The sequence below is a fragment of the Podarcis cretensis genome (genome assembly GCF_951804945.1).
Source record: "Podarcis cretensis genome assembly, chromosome: 4".
Lineage (NCBI taxonomy): Eukaryota > Metazoa > Chordata > Lepidosauria > Squamata > Lacertidae > Podarcis > Podarcis cretensis.
In genome coordinates this window covers 86,977,454-87,002,804 of record NC_137173.1, presented here as the reverse complement: position 1 = coordinate 87,002,804, position 25,351 = coordinate 86,977,454, and the positions used below count along the sequence as shown (strand labels likewise).

The 25,351-nt window shown below is 44.8% G+C and overlaps 1 long non-coding RNA gene across 1 annotated transcript in view; it reads right to left on the bottom strand.

Annotated features, from left to right (window-relative positions):
* LOC307214501 overlaps positions 1-25,351 on the bottom strand; it is a 215,197-nt gene that overhangs the window by 69,503 nt on the left and 120,343 nt on the right. The window contains exon 2 of the long non-coding RNA XR_013838163.1: positions 10,468-10,755. This is a non-coding gene — a long non-coding RNA (uncharacterized lncRNA). The remainder of the gene's footprint in view (positions 1-10,467; positions 10,756-25,351) is intronic.

Here is a 25,351-nt window from a genome sequence, read left to right as displayed (position 1 = left end):
CTTCAGCCATATCACTTGTGGTGGATTTTTTTGTAGTACAGTGGTACCTTGCGTTAAGTACTTAATTTGTTCCGAGGTCCGTTCTTAACCTGAAACTGTTCTTAACCTGAAGCACCACTTTAGCTAATGGGGCCTTCTGCTGCTGCCACACCACCAGAGCACGATTTCTGTTCTCATCCTGAAGCAAAGTACTTAACCTGAGGTACTATTTCTGGGTTAGCGGAGTCTGTAATCTGAAGCATATGTAACCTGAAGCGTATGTAACCCGAGGTACCACTGTATTCAGAAGACTATTTCAGCAAAGTTTAAATCTGTCTATTTACCAGTTCAAAGTACAAGTGCTCTCAGAAGTCAAAACATTCATTCAAACTATTCAGTGTTTGCAGGCAGAAATGTTTAGCAGCTTTCAGTGCACATTCGCCTCATTATTGGCTCATTTAATTAAATATTCATTCGTTCATCTAGCAGTTCTTTTGGCAATCCAGCGAGTTGTTGATTAACTCGGGTCTCGTGACGAAAGGAGGAAACAAAATATGAAGTACTGTGTCCCGTACTATTCTTCTAGAAAAAGAGGTGCCAGAATTCCTCCCTTGTTCTCCCTTGTCCTCTTATCATGGCGTCAAAACTGAGTTCTAGGGAGTTCTAGCTGGAAAAAAGCCCTGACCGTGTCACAAATGTACCACTTTCACCAAACCTTTGAAGTGGCACAACTCTGAATGTCACTACATTTCACAATGCCCAGATTGTTACTTGCCCATATTTTTGTCAAAGAGCCAATTAATACAATATGTGCAATTGAAATGAGTAGGAAGCTCATCAAACATATTATTTGCTTGTTTGTCTGTGCGTTTGTTTTTAGCATGTGTCTGACGCTCTGGAACGCAAAGTTCTCTGGGTGACTCACATTAAATAAATGAAACCCACAACATCGTCCTGGAGGGACAAATAAACCTACTTTGCTCTGGTAACATCTTCAAGAAATGACTGTGTAGGTCTGCAAAACAAAATAGTTTCCTCCTTCGGACCATGTTTTATTGTGTTGAGGACAGTCGAGATTATCAGAGTTGAGTATGAGCCCTTGAAAAGCGCTGAAATGAAAAATGTTGTTATTGGGTCTGATAGGGGTGAAAGCAAGGAGGCCAACAGGAGGGGGAGCCAAAGACAGGCATGGCCAACTCATCCTAGTGTTGTCCTCCCTATTGAGTTCAACAAGAGCACCACTGAGAAGGAGGCGGAGGAAGCTGACAACCAGTGCCACCTCCTGGATGAGTTGGAAGTAAGAAGGCAGGCAGGTGGGAAGTGGCTGAAGGCAGACTAAGGTCGGGGTGACCCATTTTCCCTAATGTACAGTGGACGCTCAGGTTGCGAATGTGATCTGTGTGGGAGGCATGTTCGCAACCCTCAGCATTTGCAACCCGCAGCGCTGCATCTTCGCACACGCAGGTCGTGATTTAGCGCTTCTGCACATGTGCGAGTGCCGAAACTTGGAAGTAACCCGTTCTGGTACTTCCGGGTTCGGAATGGTACACAACCTGAAAACGCTCAACCTGAAGCACCTGTAACCCGAGGTAGGACTGTACTAACAGGGGCAGAGAAAGGTGGGGGCGGTGGGGTGGACCACCCCAGGTGTCATCTCCGAGGGGGGTGACATTTGGTGCGTAGCCCGGCCACGACTCCTGCCTACCCTAATCTATCTTGGGAAGGGAGGGTAGCTGCTGCATTCCCCCCTTCTGCTTTCATTTTTACAGCCCCACAGTGGCGTAGCGTGGGTTATCAGCACCCGGGGCAAGGCAAGTAATTTGCGCCCCCTAACACATGGGTTTGCGCCCCCTAACCCGTGGATTTGCGCCCCCTAACCCGTGGATTTCCCTAACCCCCAGATGTTGTGCCCGGTGCGGCTGGCCCCCCATGCACCCCCCCCCCGCTACGCCACTGCAGCCCCACGCTCCCGGGCTGGTGGAGGAGGCATGCAGGCATGCAGAGAGAGACGTGAAGGAGGCAGGCTAGCAAACAAACAAACAAACAAGCAGAGGGTGGAGGGAACACTGGACCCAAACCCTGGAATCCCCCACAAAGCTCAACAAAAAGATTTCAATGAGGGAGGAGGTTGACAAGAAATTTTCTGCACCGGGTACCACCAGACCTTGCTACGCCACTGTGTACTAACCTCTACCATGGCCCATCTTTGTTAGCTTTCAGATAGATCTTTTAAACACTTTTGTTTCACTCTGTGTTTTTCCAAAAATGGTGCACTGGGCTTTTAAACTGCTGCCATTTTTAGCATTTTTAAACTGCTGCCATTTTTAGCTTTGCATCTCTCTCTCTCTCTCTCTCTCTCTCTCTCTCTCTCTGGTTTTATATTGTTTTAATTATATTTGTAAGTCGCCTCAGGAGGGCTAGCCCTGCAAGGCAGCATGTAAATGCCTTAAATAAATAAATAAGCAGTGCCACTCATGGCCTAAGCACCAGAAATAGAAGCAATGGGAGAAAATGCTATCAGAATCCACTCTATTCCAGGGTCTTCAAACCAGTGCTTTTAGGAGAGGTGGGCAAATTGCAGCCATACCTTGAGAACAAAATATTTGTCCTTTTCTTTCAGGGGGGAAACAACGGAATGTACTTTCTACGCACAGACCTCGCTCTCTTATCTTCACACATAATTCCCAGTAATGTCAATGGGACATATGTACAATTGAAGAGCAACACGAGTCCCCAAATACCAGTATGACTTTTTGCATATTTAATTGCATTGTGCAGTTTGAGCATCACAGATGTAACTGAAAAAATATAACCTCTGCATTTATTTTTTTTGTCCACGGGATTATTAAAATCGTTTTATTGGTGGCTATAAAATGTGCTGCAAAGGATTGATCAGGAAGGCTGAAATGGGCTTTTTGGATTTGTTTCATCATCTTCTTGCAAATGGATGTTTAAGAGGGTTTTTATCTTGGCGTCCTTTATGCATTATTTTCATGTCCTCTCCTGAAGCTCCTGTAACCGCAGTACCCGAGAGCCACTTAAACCTGCAATGGTATTCGATCCCTTGGGTAAAAGGAACTTGCAGATATATTATTGATTTATATATATATTTTTTAAAAAATCAGGCTATTATGTATATGCTGGTTACAGGAGCCCTTGGGCAGATTTGTGTAATAATAAACCATTTTATTGTTGATGCAAATAGTAACAAAATTGTTCACAAGCCAGGTCTTACACAATGCCAAATGAAGGGGAAAGCAGTTAGCGAGGGGTGGGTGGTGGGTAGAATGTGAATACAGCTGTCTTTGTTAGACTTAGGCATCCATTCATTCATTTTCAGAGAGAAATTGTCCTGATTATTTCCTTCACTGGGAGACGGTCGCTCAGGAGTGGGGCTGGTGGGGCTGGATCACTCACCTCAGTGTATAAAAACTGCCTAGCACAACCTGTGGCTCTACAGATCTAGGCATGTTCTATCTCCATCGTCAGAGGCTGCATGTCCCTGAATATCAATTTACGGGAATCAGAACTGGGGAGAATGTAGTTGCACTCAGGTCCTGCTTTGAGGATCAGCCAGCGGTCCATCTAGTCCAACGTTCTGAGATGGTTTTGAGGGATGTTGTTATTCTACCTATGTCTTTTCGTCTGCTCCCATACATTTGTGTCATGGCACTCTCAGGCGAGGAATCTCCAGAGCAAGGAATCAACTCTTCATTGCCATAAGTACATATACAAGTTAGAGAATGGCATGTCCATCTCTCAGACACTCCCAGGTGTGTACCTGATGAAGCAGTTTCAGCAACAGAGAGGCTCTATCCTCAACCTTGGCTTATGCATCTCCTCCACCTGACCTGTGTGCAAGCAGGTGAAGACTATGCCTGCTTCTGCTCCTCCCACTTAGGGTTGTCATACATCTGGAATTTCAGAAAAATTAGGTTGATTGCCTAAAAAAAGCTACTCCGTCTTCAATCCTCTTCTGGTCCTGGGAGGCAGTGGAGCAGGAGAGGGGGCAGGAGGAGGAGGTGTGGAAGCCCTTGATTCTACACCAGCCTGACCTCTCCCGCTCTCCTCCTGTACTTGTTAGTGGGACGTGGGTGGTACTGTGGTCTAAACCACTGAGCCTCTTGGGCTTGCTGATCGGAAGGTCAGCGGTTCGAATCCCTGCGACCGAGTGAGCTCCCGTTGCTCTGTCCCAGCTCCTGCCAACCTAGCAGTTTGAAAGCACACCAGTTCAAGTAGATAAATAGGTACCACTGCGGCAGGAAGGTCAATGGTGTTTCCGTGCACTCTGGTTTCTGTCATGGTGTCCTGTTGTGCCAGAAGTGGTTTAGTCATGCTGGCCACATGACCCGGAAAGTTGTCTGTGGACAAACGCTGGCTCCCTTGGCCTGAAAGTGAGATGAGCGCCACAACTCCCTAGTCGCCTTTGACTGGACTTAACCATCCAGGGGTCCTTTACCTTTACCTTTACCCATACCTGTTATTCACTTTCCAATCTTGCAGCTTCTCCTGCCTCTGACTCTCGTCTCCTGGCTGTTACAGGTTCCCCCAGATCACAGATCCCTTCTTCCAAGTCTCCAGCCCCCTTTCTCCTGGTGCCAACTCATCAGCATCTAGCCACCACTTCTCAGTGCCCAGCCAGTCCCTGACAACTTGTAAGTAGCTTTGTTTTTTGGTTTTACAATACCAGCCTCGAGGCTGCACTGTTCTCTCTCCTCCAAAGAAAAGTCACCCTGTAAAGGTTGCCTTCAACTTCCCAGCACTGATAGAAAAAGGAAGCATCAAACAATACAATAAACCATTACCTCACTTTTCAAAATGCCTCTTTTTGTTTTTAGCATTAATGATCATAGGCATTAATAGAAAGCTTTGATTTTTAAAAACACAAATATAGACAAGGATCTACAGTGACTCCGGTCTGGCATGTTGCTGAGTTCAGCACAGAAACAAATACATATATTTAGGTTGCATTACTAAGCACAATTAGAGTATAGGGAATTGTCTGATATTCCAATTGCAGGGATTTTTTTGGTTGTTGTTTCTGACCGGCAAACTGGATCCCAGCCTCCTCCACTCCCCATGGGCCGCTTTGGTGGGTGGGGTTGCCCACCCGTCAATCACCTGACATCATTATGAACCCTTTGGAAGGCATGCTGTCAGGACCAATCAACAAGACCTCTTGGCTGCAAGAGGGAGTCCCATTCCCAATCCCAGTGGGATTTGCTGTCAGCTCTGAGAAAGCCCCATTTGCCAAGAAATAATCAGAAGTGTACTTTGAAGTCCCAACCGTTCCTCTGCAGGCATGTCTTTACCTGCCCCACACCTGACATCACATATGAGGGCTGTTGGGTGGGGTTGAGGGAAATGTTCTCAGGGGTCAAATTAGGGTCTCTGCTGGGCTTTATTCGGCCTATGGGCTTGTATACACAGACTGGCAGTGTCTCTCCAAGGTTCTGCTAGAAAGCCAGAGATGAGCAACTTGCAACCCTAATTTCATGCAGGTGAAATGGAAGTCAGAGGGGGGAATGCAATGAAGCAGGTAGGAGAAAGAGAGAAACAAAGAGGCAGAAGAAAGAAAGAGAAAATGGGGAAGGTGAATTTACCCAGATTTTGGGCTCTAGCCCTGTCTATGTTTGACTCCAGCCCTGTCCACTGCCCTTGGCATATTACCATTGATGACTTGTGTCCCATGGCAGAAAAATGGGTGTCCTCCAGGGCACTAAGCTATGATGAATGGTAAGTAGACCCATTCTACTTACTAGGCATTGGCAAACATGAGGTTGGATTATTGCAGTATGTTTTATGTGGGGCTACCATGAGGGCTGATTTGAAGCAGCAGGTAGGGTAGAATGCAGAGGTTATGCTTGTGATGGCCTGGGATCCCAGCCTGCACAGGATTCCCTGCCTCCAGAACCAGCTGAGCCGGGGCTGGGGCATGAGCCTAGAGGGTCCTCACCTGTGCTGGATCCTCAGGTGCAGGCACCAGCTGAGTCTGCTCTGGCTCCTGAGGTGATGGAGGAGCCATTGCCCCGCCAGAGGAAGCTGAGGTTGCCTCTGGGTCTGGTAACCCTCCAGCCTCTCCTGAGCTGCAGAGGCTCAGGGCAGAGAGGCAGAGGGAACTAAGTTCCCGCAGGAGGAGTGCTCGCCTCCAGGCCAGGAGAGACGAGTCACCAGAGGATCGGGGCCACCCTATGCCTCAGGGCAGATAAAAGCTGGCCAGCCCCAGTCCCAAGTTGTGGGAGCAACATTGTTGGTTGCTAGTTCCTGCCTGAACCCTGTCCTGCTTTCCTGCCTGACCCACCCTGGCTCCCTGCTTGCAAGTCTGTTCCTGACTTCACCCGACTCCCTGCCCTGCACCCAGCTTCAGCTACTACGGACTGCCTCCACATTGCACCTTTGACCATGGACTTGGACCTTGCCTCTTGGGTATCCCACGGGATCAGCACAATTCTGCTGTACTCTGGGTACAGTTCTGCTGGATAGCTCCAAGCATCTGTAACTGAAAGCCAGATATTTAGTATTTGGATGTTGTTGGCTGCCTGTGGTGTAGGCCATAGTGGCTCTGAACAAGAGTTTGCCAACTATCATTCAGAAAAACCAGTGGCTGAATTCCAGGCAACGTCCAAATATAATCAAATGTCACAATGAATTTGTAAACTGGTGATCCTTAAGTTCAGTGAAGGGATGTTTCAAAGTATCCATGGAATTATCTCCCTCTATAAGATTGACGCAGGTGGCTATAAAGGACGCAGGTGGCGCTGTGGGTTAAAGCCTCAGCGCCTAGGGCTTGCCGATCGAAAGGTCGGCGGTTCGAATCCCTGCGGCGGGGTGCGCTCCCGCTGCTCGGTCCCAGCGCCTGCCAACCTAGCAGTTCGAAAGCACCTCCGGGTGCAAGTAGATAAATAGGGACCGCTTACCAGCGGGAAGGTAAACGGCGTTTCCGTGTGCGGCTCTGGCTCTGGCTCTGGCCAGAGCAGCGATGTCACGCTGGCCACGTGACCCGGAAGTGTCTCCGGACAGCGCTGGCCCCTGGCCTCTTGAGTGAGATGGGCAGGGGTACCTTTACCTTTACCTTTATAAGATTTTTAAAAATTGCTCTCAGATCCAGGATGTCTAGTACTGAATCAGAGTTTTCAGACATTCAGTGGTTGGAGTCTAACTGTGGTCGCAAACACCAATAGTGTCCAAACCCCTCCCTGGACATCAAAAGATATATCAAGCAGATTGAATGGGGTCCATATAACTGTTGTGATACAGATGTGTCTCTAGATGCTCCTATGACACCTTAGTGATGTGTATTGATGCCAGCCTCTGCACAAGAATTTCTCTTGCTGTATCAGAGCTATCATATTTGCATTATGACGCCGACAACTGCAAACAATGTTAAGTTTAATTAGTCTACCTTCACCAGTACAACCAAATCTCTTTAAGTAGCTGTCCAGGATAAGGGATGGTACAAGCAGTGTTTGATATATTGATTAATTCATCTATTACTGGAGCACAGCTAATTGAATGAAAAATTGGTTTAATTGGTTGACAGCCAAATAAATTATGATAAACCACAAAGCCTATAAACATTGAGCCAGGGCCATCTTAATAAATTGGACAAGCAAAACTGATTTTGATGAAAGTGGAACCCATTCCGTTGTCATTGTCAGTAGATATAATGGACATGCTGCTCAGCGTTAGTTAAATTGGCTAGCCTGATTAACAAACAAGATACACTCAATTACTCCACTTTAGGCCAATAGTGTCCCATTGTCTAATAGCCATCGCTATGGAAAACAGGATGCAACCACTGTTGCTCTTGCTCAAAATGCTCTTGTTCAAAATTATTGAGGCCCACTTGTGTGGGAACTAACCTGGTATGTGCATATTGGCATTGCTATACGGGTTGATGCTGCGCAGTGACACGCAGAGTTATTGCATGGCACAGAGATGGAAGGATTATGTAGATAGTACTGGAAGGTGGAAATATGATATAATCTGACTATATTATAATATTGTTTAAAAGAAGGATAGTTTCTTATTGTATGTCCAACTGCCAAAAAATAAAAGGCATATGCAATTTTATTTTTTTACAAATTGTAATGCACTCTTGGCTCTAATAATCCTACATCTAAATGGTGGTGTTAACTAGAGGGTTTAGGCCTCCCACACCCTGCTGAATAGGATCATCACCAGGACTTCGTAGCTGGGCACTCCCTTGCATTTAGTGGCATTTTGGAAATGTGGGTGACTAGATCTCCATCGGTGGGTGTAGGGCATTAAAATGCTCCTTTTCAATGTCTGTGTAGTAAATGTAATCATGATGATGTGTTTAGGATCTTAACATACCTAATCATGAAATTAGAATTATGTATCAAAACGTTCTGAATTCTGTCTGTGGGCATATATGTGTCCAAGTGTTACCTTCTGATCTGTAAGCCCAAGAGGCTCAGTGGTTTAGACCACAATGCCACCAGAATCCCCGCAACAGAGTGAGCTCCCATTGCTCTGTCCCAACTCCTGCCAATCCAGCAGCTCGAAAGGACACCAGTGCAAGTAGATAAATAGGTACAGCTGCAGCGTGAAGGTAAATAGCACTTCCATGCACTCTGGTTTCCATCACGGTGTCCCGTTGCACCAGAAGCAGTTTGGTTATGCTGGCCACATGACCCAAAAAGCTGTCTGTGGACAAACACCAGCTCCCTTGGCCTGAAAGCAAGATGAGCGCTGCAACCCCATAGTCGTCTTTGACTGGACTTAACCATCCAGAGGTCCTTTTTTACCTACCAAGTGTTACCTTTCCACCTCCGGCTAGATGCAAGAAAAGGCCCAGATTCAGTGTTATCCAACCTCTGAGGCAAGAGTTGTTTCGCTAGTGTGAGGGTGAGAATAATGGTTGTGCAATATGAAATGCAATGCAACAATTGCGCTAGCATAAACTTGTTGTGAAACCACTTGTGCAACAGGAATATCAGGACCACAGCAATCTGTTTTGCAACCAGCCGTGATAACCATGTTGGCTTCCTGTAGGGTTGCCATATTTCTTTTTTTTAAAAAAAATGTATTTTTATTAAAGATTTTCTTGGTTTACAAAAGTATGTGCAATATCTCTCTCTCTCTCTCTCTCTCTCTCTCTCTCTCTCCCTCTTTCCAAGTAGCATTTTTACAGGTCAGTTTCATTTGTTGAGACATTAGGAAGAAGAGGGGGAAAGGAATGGAGGGGGGGAAGGTGAGTGGGGGTGGGGTCAGGTGGCGATGTTTCTATTATATTTAATATATGTGGGGTTTTGTGTCAGCATCGCTTGTGCAGGTTCTCTGCTATTCACTTGTGTTCCTTTGGTGGTGAGAGAGGTTGGGGTTGGCCTAGGCTGTGGTTGTTTGTTTGTGATTGGCTGTGGTGATCTTTTTTTCATGTGTGAGTAGGGTGGGTGGGTGTTTTGGATCAGGTTAGCCATATTGATTTGTATGCTGTTGGTGGATTTTTGTCATTCTCTTGTTGGACTGTGTATGTGATAAAGGGGAGCCATACCAGGGTAAAGGTGTCTAGGGTTGCCATATTTCAAAAAGTAAAAATCAGGACACCCAGGAAGTTGCTGAGCTTTTTTTTAGGAAGACCTCAAAGACCCCAAAACAGCACCTTCAGAAATTCTCCCCGGATGTTAATTCCACCCTTGAAATTCCAGTAATGTCCAGACGTATGGCAGCCCTAGTTTCCTGGCCTTCTCATGAGCATGCTATTCCACTAGCACAATAGTGCACCAGTCAGGGACTTTAACATAGTATGGCATTGAATTCCTCCCAAAATGTGTGTGTTCACACCCATAGCAAGCAAATGTCATTGAATTTGGTAGATTTCTTTCTAAGTGAATACAGTGGTGCCTTGCAAGACGAAAAGAATCCGTTCCGCGATTATCTTCGTCTAGCGGTTTTTTCGTCTTGCAAAGCAAGCCCATTGACGGCTTAGCGGATTAGCGCTATGAGCGCTATTAGCGGCTTTTAGCGGCTTATCGGCTTATCGGATCAGCTGATAAGCAGCTTAGCGGCTTAGAAAAAGGGGGGGGAACCCGCAGGAACTCGCAAGACATTTTCGTCTTGCGAAGCAAGCCCATAGGGAAATTCGTTTTGCGAAGCGCCTCCAAAACGGAAAACCCTTTCGTCTAGCGGGTTTTCCGTCTTGCAAGGCGTTCGTCTTGCGGGGCACCACTGTATGCAGATTCAAGTATGGCCTCTTTGTTATTGTTATTGTTGTTTTTTTATTGGATTTCTTACCATCTCTATGCCATGTGGGCAAAGGCATGTTACAGAAATATTAATAACAATATTAAAATGAGTGAAAACAATTTGGCAGGCTAGAAACCATTTCTATGAAGGAAGCTTGCATTGCCTTGTTGGCTGAAGAAATTATCCTCCCAATTTACATCTTTTCACAGAAATTCATTCTTGCACATTTTATACCTGTATAGTGATATATTTGGATAAATAAGAATAAAAATATCTTACCTAGTGGTAAACACATGTGCACGATATATCTTGTTATCTTCAGGTTACACCTGTATTCATCATGATTCTAGTCTTTTTCACTGAGTCTCATTTCTTAAATTGTGAGAGAAAAACCACCACTGATTTTGTTTGCTTCATGACAATATATGCTGAATATTGTTGTATGCAGATTCCCATTCCAAGGAAAGCAAGGCTGTAATCCATATTGTCACTTCAATATATGCAGAGTTTCAATGTCCCAGTTTGGTTTATAGTGAATTTCTAATAGGGTGTGAGTCATTTCTATCCCTTTGAGAAAAAAGAGTAAAGAATAATGTAAATCAGGAATCCTGATAAACTGGATTGTTACCTCGTACTACAAAACATATGGGCTACAATCTAGAGAACTGTTGCATGTATTAAACAAGATATATTCCATAGATAGCCATAAGAACGCAAAAAGAGATAGCCAAAAACTAACTTAGTCCAACATCCTATTTTCACAGTGGCCATTCTAGGTAAACAAATGCCTTTTGAAACGCAAACAACAAATGTGCAAAATTCAGAATGTGATATTTTGAAAACCTAGCAGCTTTTGGATTTGTCTAAAAAGCTGTGGAGCTGCACATCTATGCTACAAAACTTTGGTAATGCAACCATTGAGTGTTTGGCTATCAAAGAACAAGCATCAGGACTGCAAATATTTTGCTCTCTTGCAAGTAGTGGACCTTTTCAGAATTTGCAAATCCAGGTAGCAAATCCAGACAGAATAAATTATTCCGAGGTCTGATCAGCAAATGCATTAAAGAACCTAATTTATTCCATAGAATTACTGGAATAACTTGTGCTTCTGAGCCTCCTCAGATGTTGAGTCACCAGAGAACTGATTGGCTGCATGAGGGTAAAAATAGAATAAAACAAATCTCAGATAAATAAAGGACTCCTGTGCAGAATCTAGCACTTGGGGGAGATCATGTGAATTTGTGGGCACTTCCCAGAGGATCAGACCTTCATAAACCAATGCATAGATTACAAAAAGCTAAATATACAGGGTTGTGATTAGAAACACCCACTGGTTTTGCAATATGCACAAGTTGCTAACTTGACTTTTTTATTTTAAAAAACCCTACACCTATTTGCTATATATACAAACTGGAACAAGTATTTGGGTGACAAGAGGAAGGTTATGTCAAAACCTATTTCCATTTCAACTTTTCCGAAGTGTGTTTATTCATCCTGAAAAATGGCACTTATTATTCCAACCTCCATGCAGTTATTTTAATTAGAGATTTTTTTTTGCATTTCCTGAAGTAGAATGTATTGAAAGCTATCTTGCAGAGTCTCTAAAGATCTTGCAGGTATGCCACATCTTTTTAAATCAATTGCACAGCAGAAATTGTAGGGTTTTTTAAAAAAAAACCAGTCCAATGAAATATTTAAAGGGTAGAAAAGAGAGGAAAGGGAACCATTTAGATAAATGTCTGATGCACCATGAAAATAGTTCTACACTAGTCCTAAGAACAGCATATCCTGAGCTTATTTTACAATGTGATCCAATAAGATTGCAATTTTTGGTGTGTTTACCACAAGGATGGGGCAGTGGCTCTCTAAATATTGTTGAACCTCAACTTCCATCAGCCCAAACCAGTATGAAGATTGTATAGGGATGATGGGAGTTGTAGTCAAACAACTGGATGCCCACAGATTCCTCAACCTTAATTTGCAAGCTACATGCATAGGCTATTACTGAAAGACTTTCCTTATTAACAATAACCTTTTTATTGTCATGTTCATTATTAACATTACACTTCTGAGTATTAAAAGTGCTCCATTCACATACATCTGGGATGCGGGAGGCCCTGTGGGTTAAACCACAGAGCCAATCAGAAGGTCGGTGGTTCGAATCCCCGCAACGGGGTGAGCTCCCATTGCTTGGTCCCTGCTCCTGCCAACCTAGCAGTTCAAAAGCACATCAAAGTGCAAGTAGATAAATAGGTACCGCTCGGTCAGGAAGGTAAACGGCATTTCCGTGCGCTGCTCTAGTTCGCCAGAAGCGGCTTAGTCATGCTGGCCACATGACCCAGAAGCTGTACGCCAGCTCCCTCGGCCAATAAAGCAAGATGAGCGCCGCAACCTCAGAGTCAGCCATGACTGGGCCTAATGGTCGGGGTCCCTTTACCTTTACCTTTATTCACATACATAACCTCGGAAAATTTTAGATGAAGGAGTTAAGGCTTTGTGTCTAAAAGCAGCTACTGTGTCCATCGTGGCAGGGGCACAGTTATCAAAATCTTCCTGCTTATTATCAGTCTAGTCTTATTAGCCATTGTCTTACACTTCTGATAACACCAAGGTTGCAGGTTCTTTCCCCAGGACTGCTGCATATTCCTGCACTGCAGGGGGTTGGACTAGATGATCCTCAGGGTGCCTTCCAATTCTACAATTCTAGGACTCTACGAATCTCGAAAAGTCTGTAAAATATTATATAAGAGGGAAACGGGATTGCTAATGTTTGTTTAGGAATTAGACATACGAGACATGATAAATGCGGAAAGGCTACAGCATACCAGTTCACATGGACTTTTGCAAAAAACCTTTGCCAGTTCCTCTATATACCATAACTTATTTTATATAGGCTACTTTCCTTGCCGAGAATATACAACAGGGCAAATTAACTTTTATTCTTACAGTAAAACACCTTTCCTGATGCGTCTGTACACTGAGGTTCCATAAAAGTTTAAGTGGCTCATCACGGTAAAGTTCACACCTGACAAAGTATAACTAATGCAAAGCTCAGAGGTGTTATCATATCTCTTTTATGTTATTCCACTAGTTACACTTAACTAAATGCCAAATTACTCCCTTGGAAGCCCACAAATTGCCCCTGTTGACTCCCAGGGAGTGCACCACAAAAACCACCATTAGAGCTTTAACCTATTTTTCATGGGTTAGTTCGAAGCGGCTGTCCGCAGTTCGAGCCATGCAGAGCACAGCCTCCAATCTTGCAGGAGCACTTGGTTCTAATGTCGCTTTCGACCCACCCGCTTAAAAGCAGCTGGGGATGTCACGCTGTAGTTCAGAGAACCTCAAGCCGGAGAGGGGCAAATGCGGCCCTCCAGATTTCTATGTCTGCCCCTGCACCCCTCCCCAGCCACACCCACCTTGAGTGTTTTTGCCTGGCTGAACATGCCCCTGAACTCTTTTTGGCTGGATGGAAGGCAGAGGTGGGTACACCAGAACCAGTGTGGTGTAGTGGTTAAGAGCGGTGGACTTGTAATCTGGTGAACCAGGTTCGCGTCTCCGCTCCTCCACATGCAGCTGCTTGGTGACCTTGGGCTAGTGACACTTCTTTGAAGTCTCTCAGCCTCACTTGCCTCACAGAGTGTTTGTTGTGGGGGAGGAAGGGAAAGGAGATTGTTAGCACTTTGAGACTCCTTAGTGATAAAGCGGGATATCAAATCCAAACTCTTCTACACGAGCATGTGCAGAAACAAGTCTATGGTACAGTGGTGTCCCGCAAGACGAATGCCTTGCAAGACGGAAAACCCGCTAGACGAAAGGGTTTTCCGTTTTGGAGGCGCTTCGCAAAACGAATTTCCCTATGGGCTTGCTTCGCAAGACAAAATGTCTTGCGAGTTCCTGCGGGTTTTTTCCCCTTCCCCCCCCCTTTTCCTAAGCCGCTAAACCGCTTATCAGCTGATCCGCTGATAAGCCGCTTATCAGCTGATCCGCTAAAAGCCGCTAAACCGCTAATAGCGCTAATCCGCTAAGCTGTCAATGGGCTTGCTTTGCAAGACGAAAACACCGCTATACGAAGAGCCTCACGGAACGGATTAATTTCGTCTTGCGAGGCACCACTGTATAAAGGTATGATTTACATTTGTTGCTCCGCCCACTTTTGTCTCTGACCCCGCCCACCACTTGCATGTGGTCCCTGGCAGAGGCGGAGCTAGCTGCTCCGGGGCTAGCCGCCCACAGGGGCACCGATCATGTCAAGCGGCGAGTGTCCCAGGGGGGTGGAGCCCACGAAGAGCATCCCAGGGGGCTGGCGCACCAATGTCAACCCCCCTCAGGGATGACACCCAGGGTGGGCCACACCTACCGCACCCCTCTTCCTCCACCAGTGGTCCCTGCATGGCTGTCCAGGATAGAATTTGCCCCTCAGGCTGAAAGGGGTTCCCCAGCCCTGCTCTAGGGTACCTCTGAGTCTGTGAGCTCTTGGCAGTAGTGGTGCCATTTTGAGAGAACAGGATTTATCACCAATGATCATTGCACAAGAGAGAGCTGTTCTTTATGGACATTTCACCATTTCTACATCCCAGGAGACAAGAAAGAAAGAAAGAAAGAAAGAAAGAAAGAAAGAAAGAAAGAAAGAAAGAAAAGGAGACGAGTCAGTGTTGAAATGAGACAAACAGCAAGTGTTTACGTTGCAGACTCGCATGCCTGAATACAACCACAAAAATGGGAAATGATCCTGGAGGAAGCAGCTTGGATATGATGAGAGCGAAAGATCTGCCAAGGAGCCACGTGCGCTCCAAATAGCGATTTCCTCTGAAAAAGAGCTGAGCTAACAAGACAGTGATTTGTCTCCTGGGTCAAAGGTTAAGAATGATACTGTGGAGACTGACAAGTTAATCAAGAGAATTGGCAAAGAGCCTATTGTGAGAAAGAATGATGGAGAGAGGAGGCAATCAGAAGCACTTGAATGGACGTCTGAGACAGCTGGCCAAAGAGGACAACACTTCATTTTGTGTTTCTAAGAGCATGGCAGAGAACTGCTGCTATAGCTACAGGAAGCCTACAGTTACAGGCCAGAACTAGGCATTGTGGGGGCTGGTCAAGTAAGTTTTAATCAGAATAGGCCCCCTGAAATCAAGGAACATGACAAAGTTGGAGTCATTAATTTGAACTGGTCTGCTTCGTTGAATGCCACCCAATGGGTTATATACAGCCCTACTCAGAGTAGACCAATTGAAATTAACGGACCTAAGTTCATTGTGTCCATTATTTTCAACAGGTCTGCTCTGTGTTGGACTAACGTTGAATACACTCCTAAATCATACATGCCCAAAGCGGCAGTCACCCACAGGCCAGTGTCACCTTTTCATTCTGTAACATCCAAAAATGCTTACCCATATCCTGTGGCATACAATGTTGTGTGTTCAACACTCTACATCACTGACTGCTGTTGGATGGGGAAGGAAAACATACCATTTTATTTTATTTTATTTTATTTTATTTTATTTTATTTTATTTTATTTTATTTTATTTTATTTTATTTTATTTTATTTTATTTTATTTTATTGCAGATGTATGCTGTCTCATAACACAAAGTTCTCCAAGAGGGAGAGTCTGCAGAGGGAGAGTCTTTGGAGAGTCTGCAGGAGCCAAAGGCCTCCAGGGAGGGAAAATACACGAGCCCTGGAGCTTTTACAATTATTTTTCCTATAACTGTCCCTCTCCAAACTTCTCCCCTGGCTGATGTGAGACTAGGAGTGCTCTGGATGTGCTTGTTCTTCTCAAATTCTCCCTCCACTGCCCTATTGAATGCTGTCAAAGAACATCGTTTAAAATTACAGCACTTCTACCCAGAAGAAATTTTGAAAGCATCCCACAACTGCAGATGGCAAGTCTGCCTTGTATATGTCACATATAGGACTACAGCGGTACCTCGGATTACACACGCTTCAGGTTACATATGCTTCAGGTTACAGACTCCGCTAACCCAGAAGTAGTACCTCGGCTTAATAACTTTGCTTCAGGATGAGAACAGAAATTGTCCAAAAAAGAGAAAACTTGTGAAAGTTGTAATGTGGTGTGATATGTATTTTTTCTTGATGGAAAATTAATAAAAATATTATTTAAAAAAAGAGAAAACAGAAATTGTGCTCCGGCAGCAGTGGGAGGCCCCATTAGCTAAAGTGGTGCTTCACGTTAAGAACAGTTTCAGGTTAAGAACTGACCTCCGGAACGAATTAAGTACGTAACCAGAGGTACCACTGTATTCGCTTTCTGCTGCAGTTGGTATTCCACCGACAACTGGGATATTCATCTCACTGTCCACTGTTGCAAAATTATGTCATTTATATAATTATGTAAATTACTGGTTAATCACATCATTCCACCCCATTAATTTCATTGCATAGGAAACACAATTCAAACGGGAAAGTAAACATAATCAGTTACGTATCACTTGCAGTCTCAAAGCAGCAACAACAGCAAATGACAGTTGTACTCCCTATTTATTTCTTTTCTGTCATGGGATCATAGAATCATGGGGTCACAGCGTTGGACGGGAACACGAGGGTCATCAAGTCCAACCACCTGCGATGCAGGAAACTTTTGCCCAACCCATGGGCAAACCCATGGCCCTGAGATTAAGAGTCTCATGCTCTGCAAACATTAGCAGTTTCCATCCCCACTTCCACCAAAATTTCCTGATATCCTTAACCACAGAGCTGACAATCCGTTACAAAATGCTCCGATAACTCAGCCCACCTCCTGAAAACTGGAGTAGAGATAGTCAATCGGCCTTCGCAGATGAGGAAATTCCAGGATAAAGCACTATTTGCCCAAGATGAGCCAGTATCTAACAGGTTCTGAGGGCACCTTTCTTGAATAGCCACGTATGTTCTATTAGTCCCACCCTGAACATAAAAATCTGGGTGGATGAGCTGAACAGAACATAGAATGTACTCGCCCTTCTAAAACATATGCATTCCTAGATCTGTATCCAGTGCTGAACTGGATCACTGTTAATGGATTCACGCTTAGAAGCACCAAGATGGTAGCATTGCCGAAAGTGATATAACAAACAGCAGTGACATGTTAGCTTGTAAATTGTGTTCAGAGTAACTGTAACAAGCACCGTGTTTACAGCTAAGGGAAACTGATAAGGAAAAAAAACAAGAAACTTTGATCACGGTGGATTTTAATTTCTCAGATACTTTCCTGGGATAACAAGTATGCAAAAATCGGTAAGGTGGGGGAGAATGTTCCCAGAGGCAGTGCATAATTGCTTACTTTCTCAAGTCAGCTTATTGACTGAACTTCATGATCAGAGGCGCCTCTGCACCTACAGCTAGGAAATTAGCCCGTCTTGATAAATAAAATTGTGCTGATCTTGGGATCACATGTGCACAATGTAATCATATGCAAAATAATGGGAAGAGAGAGAAAGGAGGGGGGGGGGAGATTGCTTCTGATTTAGTGAAGAAGCCAAAAAGGGTGTTTTGGAGGAGACCAGAATATATAAATTAGTGAGCTGTTGAGATGGAGACAAATTATGTCACAATATTCTCTACAAAAGGCCTTTCTATCCCTGCAGAATCAATAGCTTTGGGTAACACATACCACTGAGAGAGCTTGATGGAAGTGACACAGGTTCTAGTGACTATGTGAAGAATAATGGGAATTATTTACAAAACAGCTGGACATACTGCAGTTACAATTCATTCTGGCTACGTCTCAACAGGGGGAATGTAATAGAGACCAATCTGGTCCCATAAAATGACAGTAACAGAATGCCTTCTCGGGCAAGAAGGAAGCCTGCTTAATACGTTCCTTCCGTATAAAAAGGAATTAAGCAAAACAGTTAAAGGAGGGTAGAGAAACAAACAATAGCGGGGTTGTGCAGCAATATTATTGTGATGTGTTATTCCTAGCATCCTATCTATCGTCTAAGAAATCAAGTTTGGATTTCGTACATACACATAATAGCATTTTCATTAGAAAACGTCATTTGAGACAAGCATATATGAAAGGTGAATGATAAAAGAATTGGAGCAGAATTGTGACTTAAACCACCCTTCCTCAGTGTGGTGCCCTCCATAAGTTGTTGGATCTCAACTCCCGTCTTGTTTCAGAAAGTTCAAATTTAATCCTTAAATGTCAACTGAACTGAATTTTCCCTCCATCCCTACATGGAATAACTCCTAGGAATTCAAACAAGGGCCATTAGCACTATAACAGTGAACAACAAGTCGTTATAAAAATCCCTTTTAAAGATTCTGAAGATGCTGCAGAAGATTCCATTGACTTAACCTTGCACCAATGTCTAAGAGAACATGTACATTTTAAGTTGGCAGAAAAAGTAAAACACTGTTGGTGCCACACATGTTCTTCAGCCAGGGCACCACCACTGATAAGCCTTTTCTTCACCACCTGGCAGCTCCAAACATCAGAATGGCTCTCTCTGAAGATCTGAACCACCCTTGCAGGATGTTGGAAGAAGTACAGTGGTACCTCAGGTTACATACGCTTCAGGTTACATATGCTTCAGGTTACAGACTCCGCTACCCCAGAAATAGTGCTTCAGGTTAAGAACTTTGCTTCAGGATAAGAACAGAAATCGTGCTCTGGCGGCACAGCAGCAGCAGGAGGCCCCATTAGCTAAAGTGGTGCTTCAGGTTAAGAACAGTTTCAGGTTAAGTACGAACCTCCAGAACGAATTAAGTACTTAACCCGAGGTACCACTGTAATATGCAATAATTAACGCAATAAAATAAAAATAAGAGACAGCTAAGAGGTGCTTTAGTAGGGTTCCATAGCATTTGTTCTCATCAGACTATCGGTTATTTCCAGCATATAAATCAGTCCTTGCTCTCCCACTATTAGAAGCAGAATATTCACTAACAGGGAAGCGTCTTCAGGCCAACAGGGCAATGAGAAACATCTTAAACTACTTACACATTTTACCTATTAGACCAAGTTATTTTAATAAAGTGAATATGGTAGATATGGTAGATTGGTTCTTATGGAAATAATGCTCCTTTGCATATTTAGTGATGACAGACATACATATCAATTACAGTGGTACCTCGGGTTACATACGCTTCAGGTTACATACGCTTCAGGTTACAGACTCCGCTAACCCAGAAATAGTGCTTCAGGTTAATAACTTTGCTTCAGGATGAGAATAGAAATCGTGCTCCAGCGGCACGGCAGCAGCCGGAGGCCCCATTAGCTAAAGTGGTGCTTCAGGTTAAGAACAGTTTCAGATTAAGTACAGACCTCCGGAACGAATTTAGTACTTAACCCAAGGTACCACTGTACCTGGTTCTGAAGTCACTTTTCACTGCTTCCCACAGCCCCGTGAATAAAATAAAAGCAGCTTGCGGAAGGCAATAGAGCAAAGCAACATCACCCTGGGGTGTCCATCCTCTGCTCAGATTCAGCGTGCAGAGGTTTCTTGCTATTAAAAAGGGGCTAAATTCCACATAACCCATAGTATGAGATTGCAAGTGTAAGAACTGAAATGCCCCACTGTTTTCACTCTGTATGAAATTACAGGGACTCCAGTATGGAGTCAAAGCGATAAATGCAGCTTCGGAAAACTTTTATTCAATAAGCAGTCCTGGATAGATTCCAATCTTCTGCCTTTGGCTCAAGCTGCACCATAAAGGCATGCTATTGAAACGTAACTTTAGATAGCTCACGAAGGCATCCCTACTAATTTGAAAGTACTGCATCTTGCAGAAGCCTTCTCCCAATTACTAGCATGGCGCATATGGGGTAGATGTGCTGGTCAATGCTCACCTCTGTGCCCTCATTCATTCATGGCTCTTTGCTTCTGTGCCTCTTAATTATAGCTGATTTTGCCCCTGGCCTTAATGTAAGGCAGCGATGTTCCCGCAAGCGGTTTCTAAGGTGGAAGGACACTGAAAAAGGGCTCTGTCCCTGGTGAAAGGCTGAAGGTTTGCAAAATACAGGCTTCTTCCCAACTGCATATTTACTGCAAAAGAGCCACTCACATTTACAGAGCATTTGCATGACACAGGGCACAAGACATTTTGTGCCTGCTTCAGTTTGTTGTTGCTGAACTCAGAAAGTTCATTTTTTTTAGCATGATGGAACAGCTGCACAATCTCCCCAGTGTCGGTGGCCTCTTGCCCAGATGGTCAGTGGGTTTGGGGGCAGCTATGCTGTGGGTTAAACCACAGAGCCTAGGACTTGCTGATCAGAAGGTTGGCGGTTCGAATCCCCGTGACGGAGTGAGCTCCCATTGCTCAGTCCCTGCTCCTGCCAACCTAGCAGTACGAAAGCACGTCAAAGTGCAAGTAGATAAATAGGTACCGCTCCAGCGGGAAGGTAAATAGCGTTTCCATACACTGCTCTGGTTCACCAGAAGCGGCTTAGTCATGCTGGCCACATGACCCGGAAGCTGTGCGCCAGCTCCCTTGGCCAATAAAGCAAGATGAGCACCGCAACCCCAGAGTCGGTCACGACTGGACCTAATGGTCAGGGGTCCCTTTACCTTTACCTTTATGACCTATGTAGTATGGCCTGCCCATTTCCTTTTCTACAGTCTGCCTCTAAGAATCAACTCCACTAATTGAAACCTTTCTTCTTCCAAATATAATTGTTTTTCTATATGTTTATTTTCTCCCACTCTCTCCCAGTTGCAGCAGTGGGGGGGGTCACAAATGGGAGTGTAGTGAGAGAAAAAAGGATTCTTTGATCCCCTTTCCTCCACACCAGGGTCCAAATAAAAATCACACACCTACTCCCAAAATTTGGGAGTGGTGAAAGTGGAGGTGTCCACTTAGTTCCATAGAATAGTAGGGTTGGAAGGGACCTCTGGGGTCACCTAGTCCAGCCCCCTGCATTGCAGAAATCAAAAGCTGAAGAATCCCTGACTGATTGCCCTCCAACCTCTGTTTAAAAATCTCCAATGGGGAAGAGTCCACCACGTTCCGAGGGAGTCCGTTCCACTGTCAAACAATTATTACTGTCAGAAAAGTTCTTCCTAATGTTTGCCTTTATTGCCATTTGAACCCATTGGTTGAGATCCCACCCTCTGAAGCCACAGAACTCAAGCTTGCTCCACCTTCCATGTGATAGCTCTGTATCTGAAGATGGCTGTCGTATCGCCTCATTGTTCTCTTTTCTAGGCTACACATACCTAGGGTTGCCATATGTCCAGAAATTACCGGACATAGCCGGAATACGCGGTCAGTAACAGTCTGTGCAGAAATAGCTTAAATGTCTAGGAAAATCTGAGTGGATAGCAACCCATGTCGTAAGTCTAGATTTTGGCGAATTGCCTTATAAATAGCTCAAAAAACTTCTTTTTTTGGAGATTTTGCCAAAAAAAAGCTCAACAACTTCTTGAAAAATGGCAGCTCTACACATACCCTCAACCATTTCTCAAAATGGTCCTTGATCATCCTCCTCTACTTATCAATAACATCCCTCTTAAACTGTGGTGCCCAGAACTGGATGCAGTACAGTCGTACCTTGGATCTCAAATGCCTTGGCTCCCGAACAAAGCGGCTCCTGAACGATCAAAACCCAGAAGTAAGTGTTCCATTTTTTGAACAATTTTTGAAAGCTGAATGTTCCGCATGGCTTCTGACTGGCTACAGCCAATCGGAAGCCCTGCCTTGGTTTTTGAATGGTTCCAGGAGTCCACTCCTGGAACGCATTCTGTTTGAGAACCAAGGTATGACTGTATTCCAGGTCGGGTCTGACCAAGGCAGAAAAGCGCAGTACTATTTCTTCCCTTAATGTGGACACTACACTTCTGTTGATGCAGCCTAGAATTGTGTTGGCGTCTTCTTCTGCCGCAGCATCACACTGTTGACTTGTGTCAAGCTTGTGCTTCACTAAGGCCATTTGGATCCCAGAAGACTGGAAAGAGAGATACTATTTCATTTGCAGCTTAAAGCAGAACAGCAATGACTGGGGGGCTGCTCTGTGTGTGGAAGCACTTACTGGTCTTGTAGCTTTCCCTTCCCTCTCCTGCCTGCTTGGGTAGAGAAGGCAGAGAGAGAGAGAGAGAGAGACAGACTTGGAGACACACAGGTCATTATCGCAGAGGATTCTTCAGAGACTTGCAGCCTGCTGACTAAAGTTTGCATCTTTTGTGAGTTCCCTTTGGGTGCTTCTCGCTCTTTTTGCTCGCGCAGCCTGACACTGATGCGAAGCGACACTTGCACCTGTTGTCACCATCTTATGGTAATTAGCCCTAAGTAGCAGCGGCAACCCGCTGCATCCAAACACAAGCCATTAACATATTGCAGCTGTCATCAGGAGAGAAAAGCTAATGGAGTTAGTGGATTTGCACACCATTGCATACCTCGACTCCGCCAGCGTTAACTATCCGCTCCCCATATTGGGGTCATTGGGGATGGGAGAATGAAATGTGGGATGAAGGCAGTCAGGAGTGAAAGAATACATTTTACTGCAGGTTTACTTTCATGTATTATGCATGCCCTTCAAGGTCACTGCATGATCATTTATAAGATTTTAATGAGATATCAAAGTGGAAAGAATGGAATGTAATTAATGGGATCCTTATTGGGTGGGGAAAACATGTTTTCTCTTTTTTTTTAAAAAAAGCAAGCAAAATTAACAAACAAACGGCAAAGAAGAGCAGATGATGACTTGGAAAAGTTTTGTCCACCAACGAAACATAATCTTCTGCTGTTGCTGCTGCTGCTGCTTGTTAGCCTCCTTTTTGTTAAAAAAAAATCCTGTCAATTGATTATTTCCAGCTGGCAATAAAATAATGGAAAGAATTAACAGGCAAGCCAGCCCACAGTTTCTCTTTGAATTTGGGAATACATGAATTTTTATTCTTAGGGGATAAATAGGGCTGTTTGCAGATGAAGGCCTGAAAGAAGACCTACTGGGAGACATTTTGAGTGGACTAAGCTCTATCTGCTGGCATGTGCATGAGTTAAGTGCTTGGATTGAGGCCAATTTAAAGCCCAATGCAAAATGTTGCAACCATGAACAGAAGCGGAAGTGATTCCTTGGAAGTGCTCATGTGTGCAAAAATATTTCCTCCAAACTCATCGTCTGCGCAGATTGGTTCCAGAAGATCTGGTCTCGTGTGGTTGAGCAGATATAGTCTGGGGAATGACTCAAAGAGCCACTCCCAGAGGTTGTAAACATGTTCTTTTGGAAACGGTCCTTTGTCTTGCTGATGCCTCCAACAACAGGCTATGCAGGAATTGCTGGAGGTAAAGGAGCTGGCTAAATGGCCAGCACTGTGATTTTGATGCAGTTGTTTTCAATGCAAGGGTAGTCAACATGGTGCCCTCCTGATGTTTTGGACTACGACTCCCATCAGCAGCAGGATCAGGGATTATGGAAGTTGTAGTCCAACAGCGCCTGGAGAATATCACAGTCAGGCCAGTGGTGCCTATGGAGGAGGCACTGATCCAGAGACCTCTTAAAATCTGAAACCGTCCTGCGACAAAGATGCCACAGACGCCCCCTAAACTAGAAGTGCTACAAGTCCGTTCACCCACTTATGGGGGGTAAGCATTGGGTAAGCCTAGTCTTATTTGGAGGGAAGGTTGTAAGAGTATTCTGTTAAAAGGATCCAGGAGGAGTGGCTCCTGTCCAATGCCCAGACAGGGGCTAGGGCCATACCACTCCTCCAATGGGGACTGCTTGGGGAAACACCCTGATTTGAAGTAGGTCATAGGGCGTCCCCTCCACCAGTTTCACCCTTAGAAACACTCCCAGCAGATGGGTGTGAGGGACATGTGCTGTTGCTTACCACACTGCCTATGGCCAAACCAATAAAGCTGTGGCCTTATCTGATCCCAAAACCAATATGCCATGTGCTGTCTAGTTATCTGCACCTCATGGAACAGGGTGGTCTCGGAGCCTCGATACACAAGCCCCTGAACCTGGGACAAAGACTGCACACAGGTCCAGCAAGCATCACTGCCTTCAAGGACCTTCTGCTCCATGGAACCAGAGTGTGGAGCTCCAGGCAAGAAGCCTTTAAACCCTTTGACTTTTCAAGGAGTGGGCAGAGCCCAAGATGTCCCAGCATAGAAGGTTTCAGTTTGATCCCAGACATCATTGGAGCTTTATTGCTCTTTAGGGACCCTCCTTGCTACTCTCTCTCCACCATGACTCATGGGCTCTTTTGGGCAATCAGCCCAGGGTGACAGGCCACAGGCTGTGCAAATTACCCCAAATAGGCAAAATTTTAAACCACACAGACACACAGACACACACAGAGAGAGAAAAGCTGCACCTCCTTTAACATCACAGCCCAGGAATGCTTTGATTTATTTCCATAAAGTGAATTGAAAATATTCACTCACACTGCTGAGAATAGCAGTAGCAGGATTCAGCAGATTTTATTCTATTTTATGGTGCGTTAAGGGCAAAATGTTTGGCAAACATCTTAATAAATAAATGCCAGTGCTCCAATATTATTTTTTTCTATCCATCTCTCCACCTGAGCTGATCTTGAGAATGGGAGAATGAAGCCATTTAAAATGCATGAAGGTACCATCTTCCCATTTATAAAAGGTTAAGTTCCCCTAAGTCAAGAGAGGGAGAGAGAGGCAAGGTGGGGTCGGGAAGGGAGGGGAGGGGAGAGAATAAAACTCTCTGAAGACACGGGAAAGCAGTAAACACTGGTGGCAAGTGACAGGAATTGATCCTGCTCTCCCGTTCCTGTCATGTCTCTAAATTTTATTTCCACCATTTCCAAGATTCTGGTTGGGTGGAGGGGTGAGGGGCGAGAATGCATGTGTGTGTTGGAGAAAGAGGGAGTAGAATGGCCCCAGGGCAATGCTACCTGTGTCTCTGACTTTTCTTCAATTAGCAGGCCTCCCTGCCTGATTGTGAGATGTGTGTCCGACTGGGGACTTGGACAGTTGCAAGGTATTGATTAGCTATAATGCGATGTCAAATCTGAATAAGAAAGCACTGTGATCAAAAGCCTTTCGGCAGCGACCGGGTGCCCTCCAAAGCCAAGGGTCTGCTAATTTCTGATGAGCTCGGTTTTCCCTTTTTGTCTGAGGGAGATTTTCTCGGTTTACTCATAAAGGCTCTCCTGATAGGGAAAGTCCAGTGGGCCGTCTGTCAAAACACGCAAACGCAACCCTGTTGTCTCAGATTTGACAGGTGCTTGTTAGTTTTTCATCCC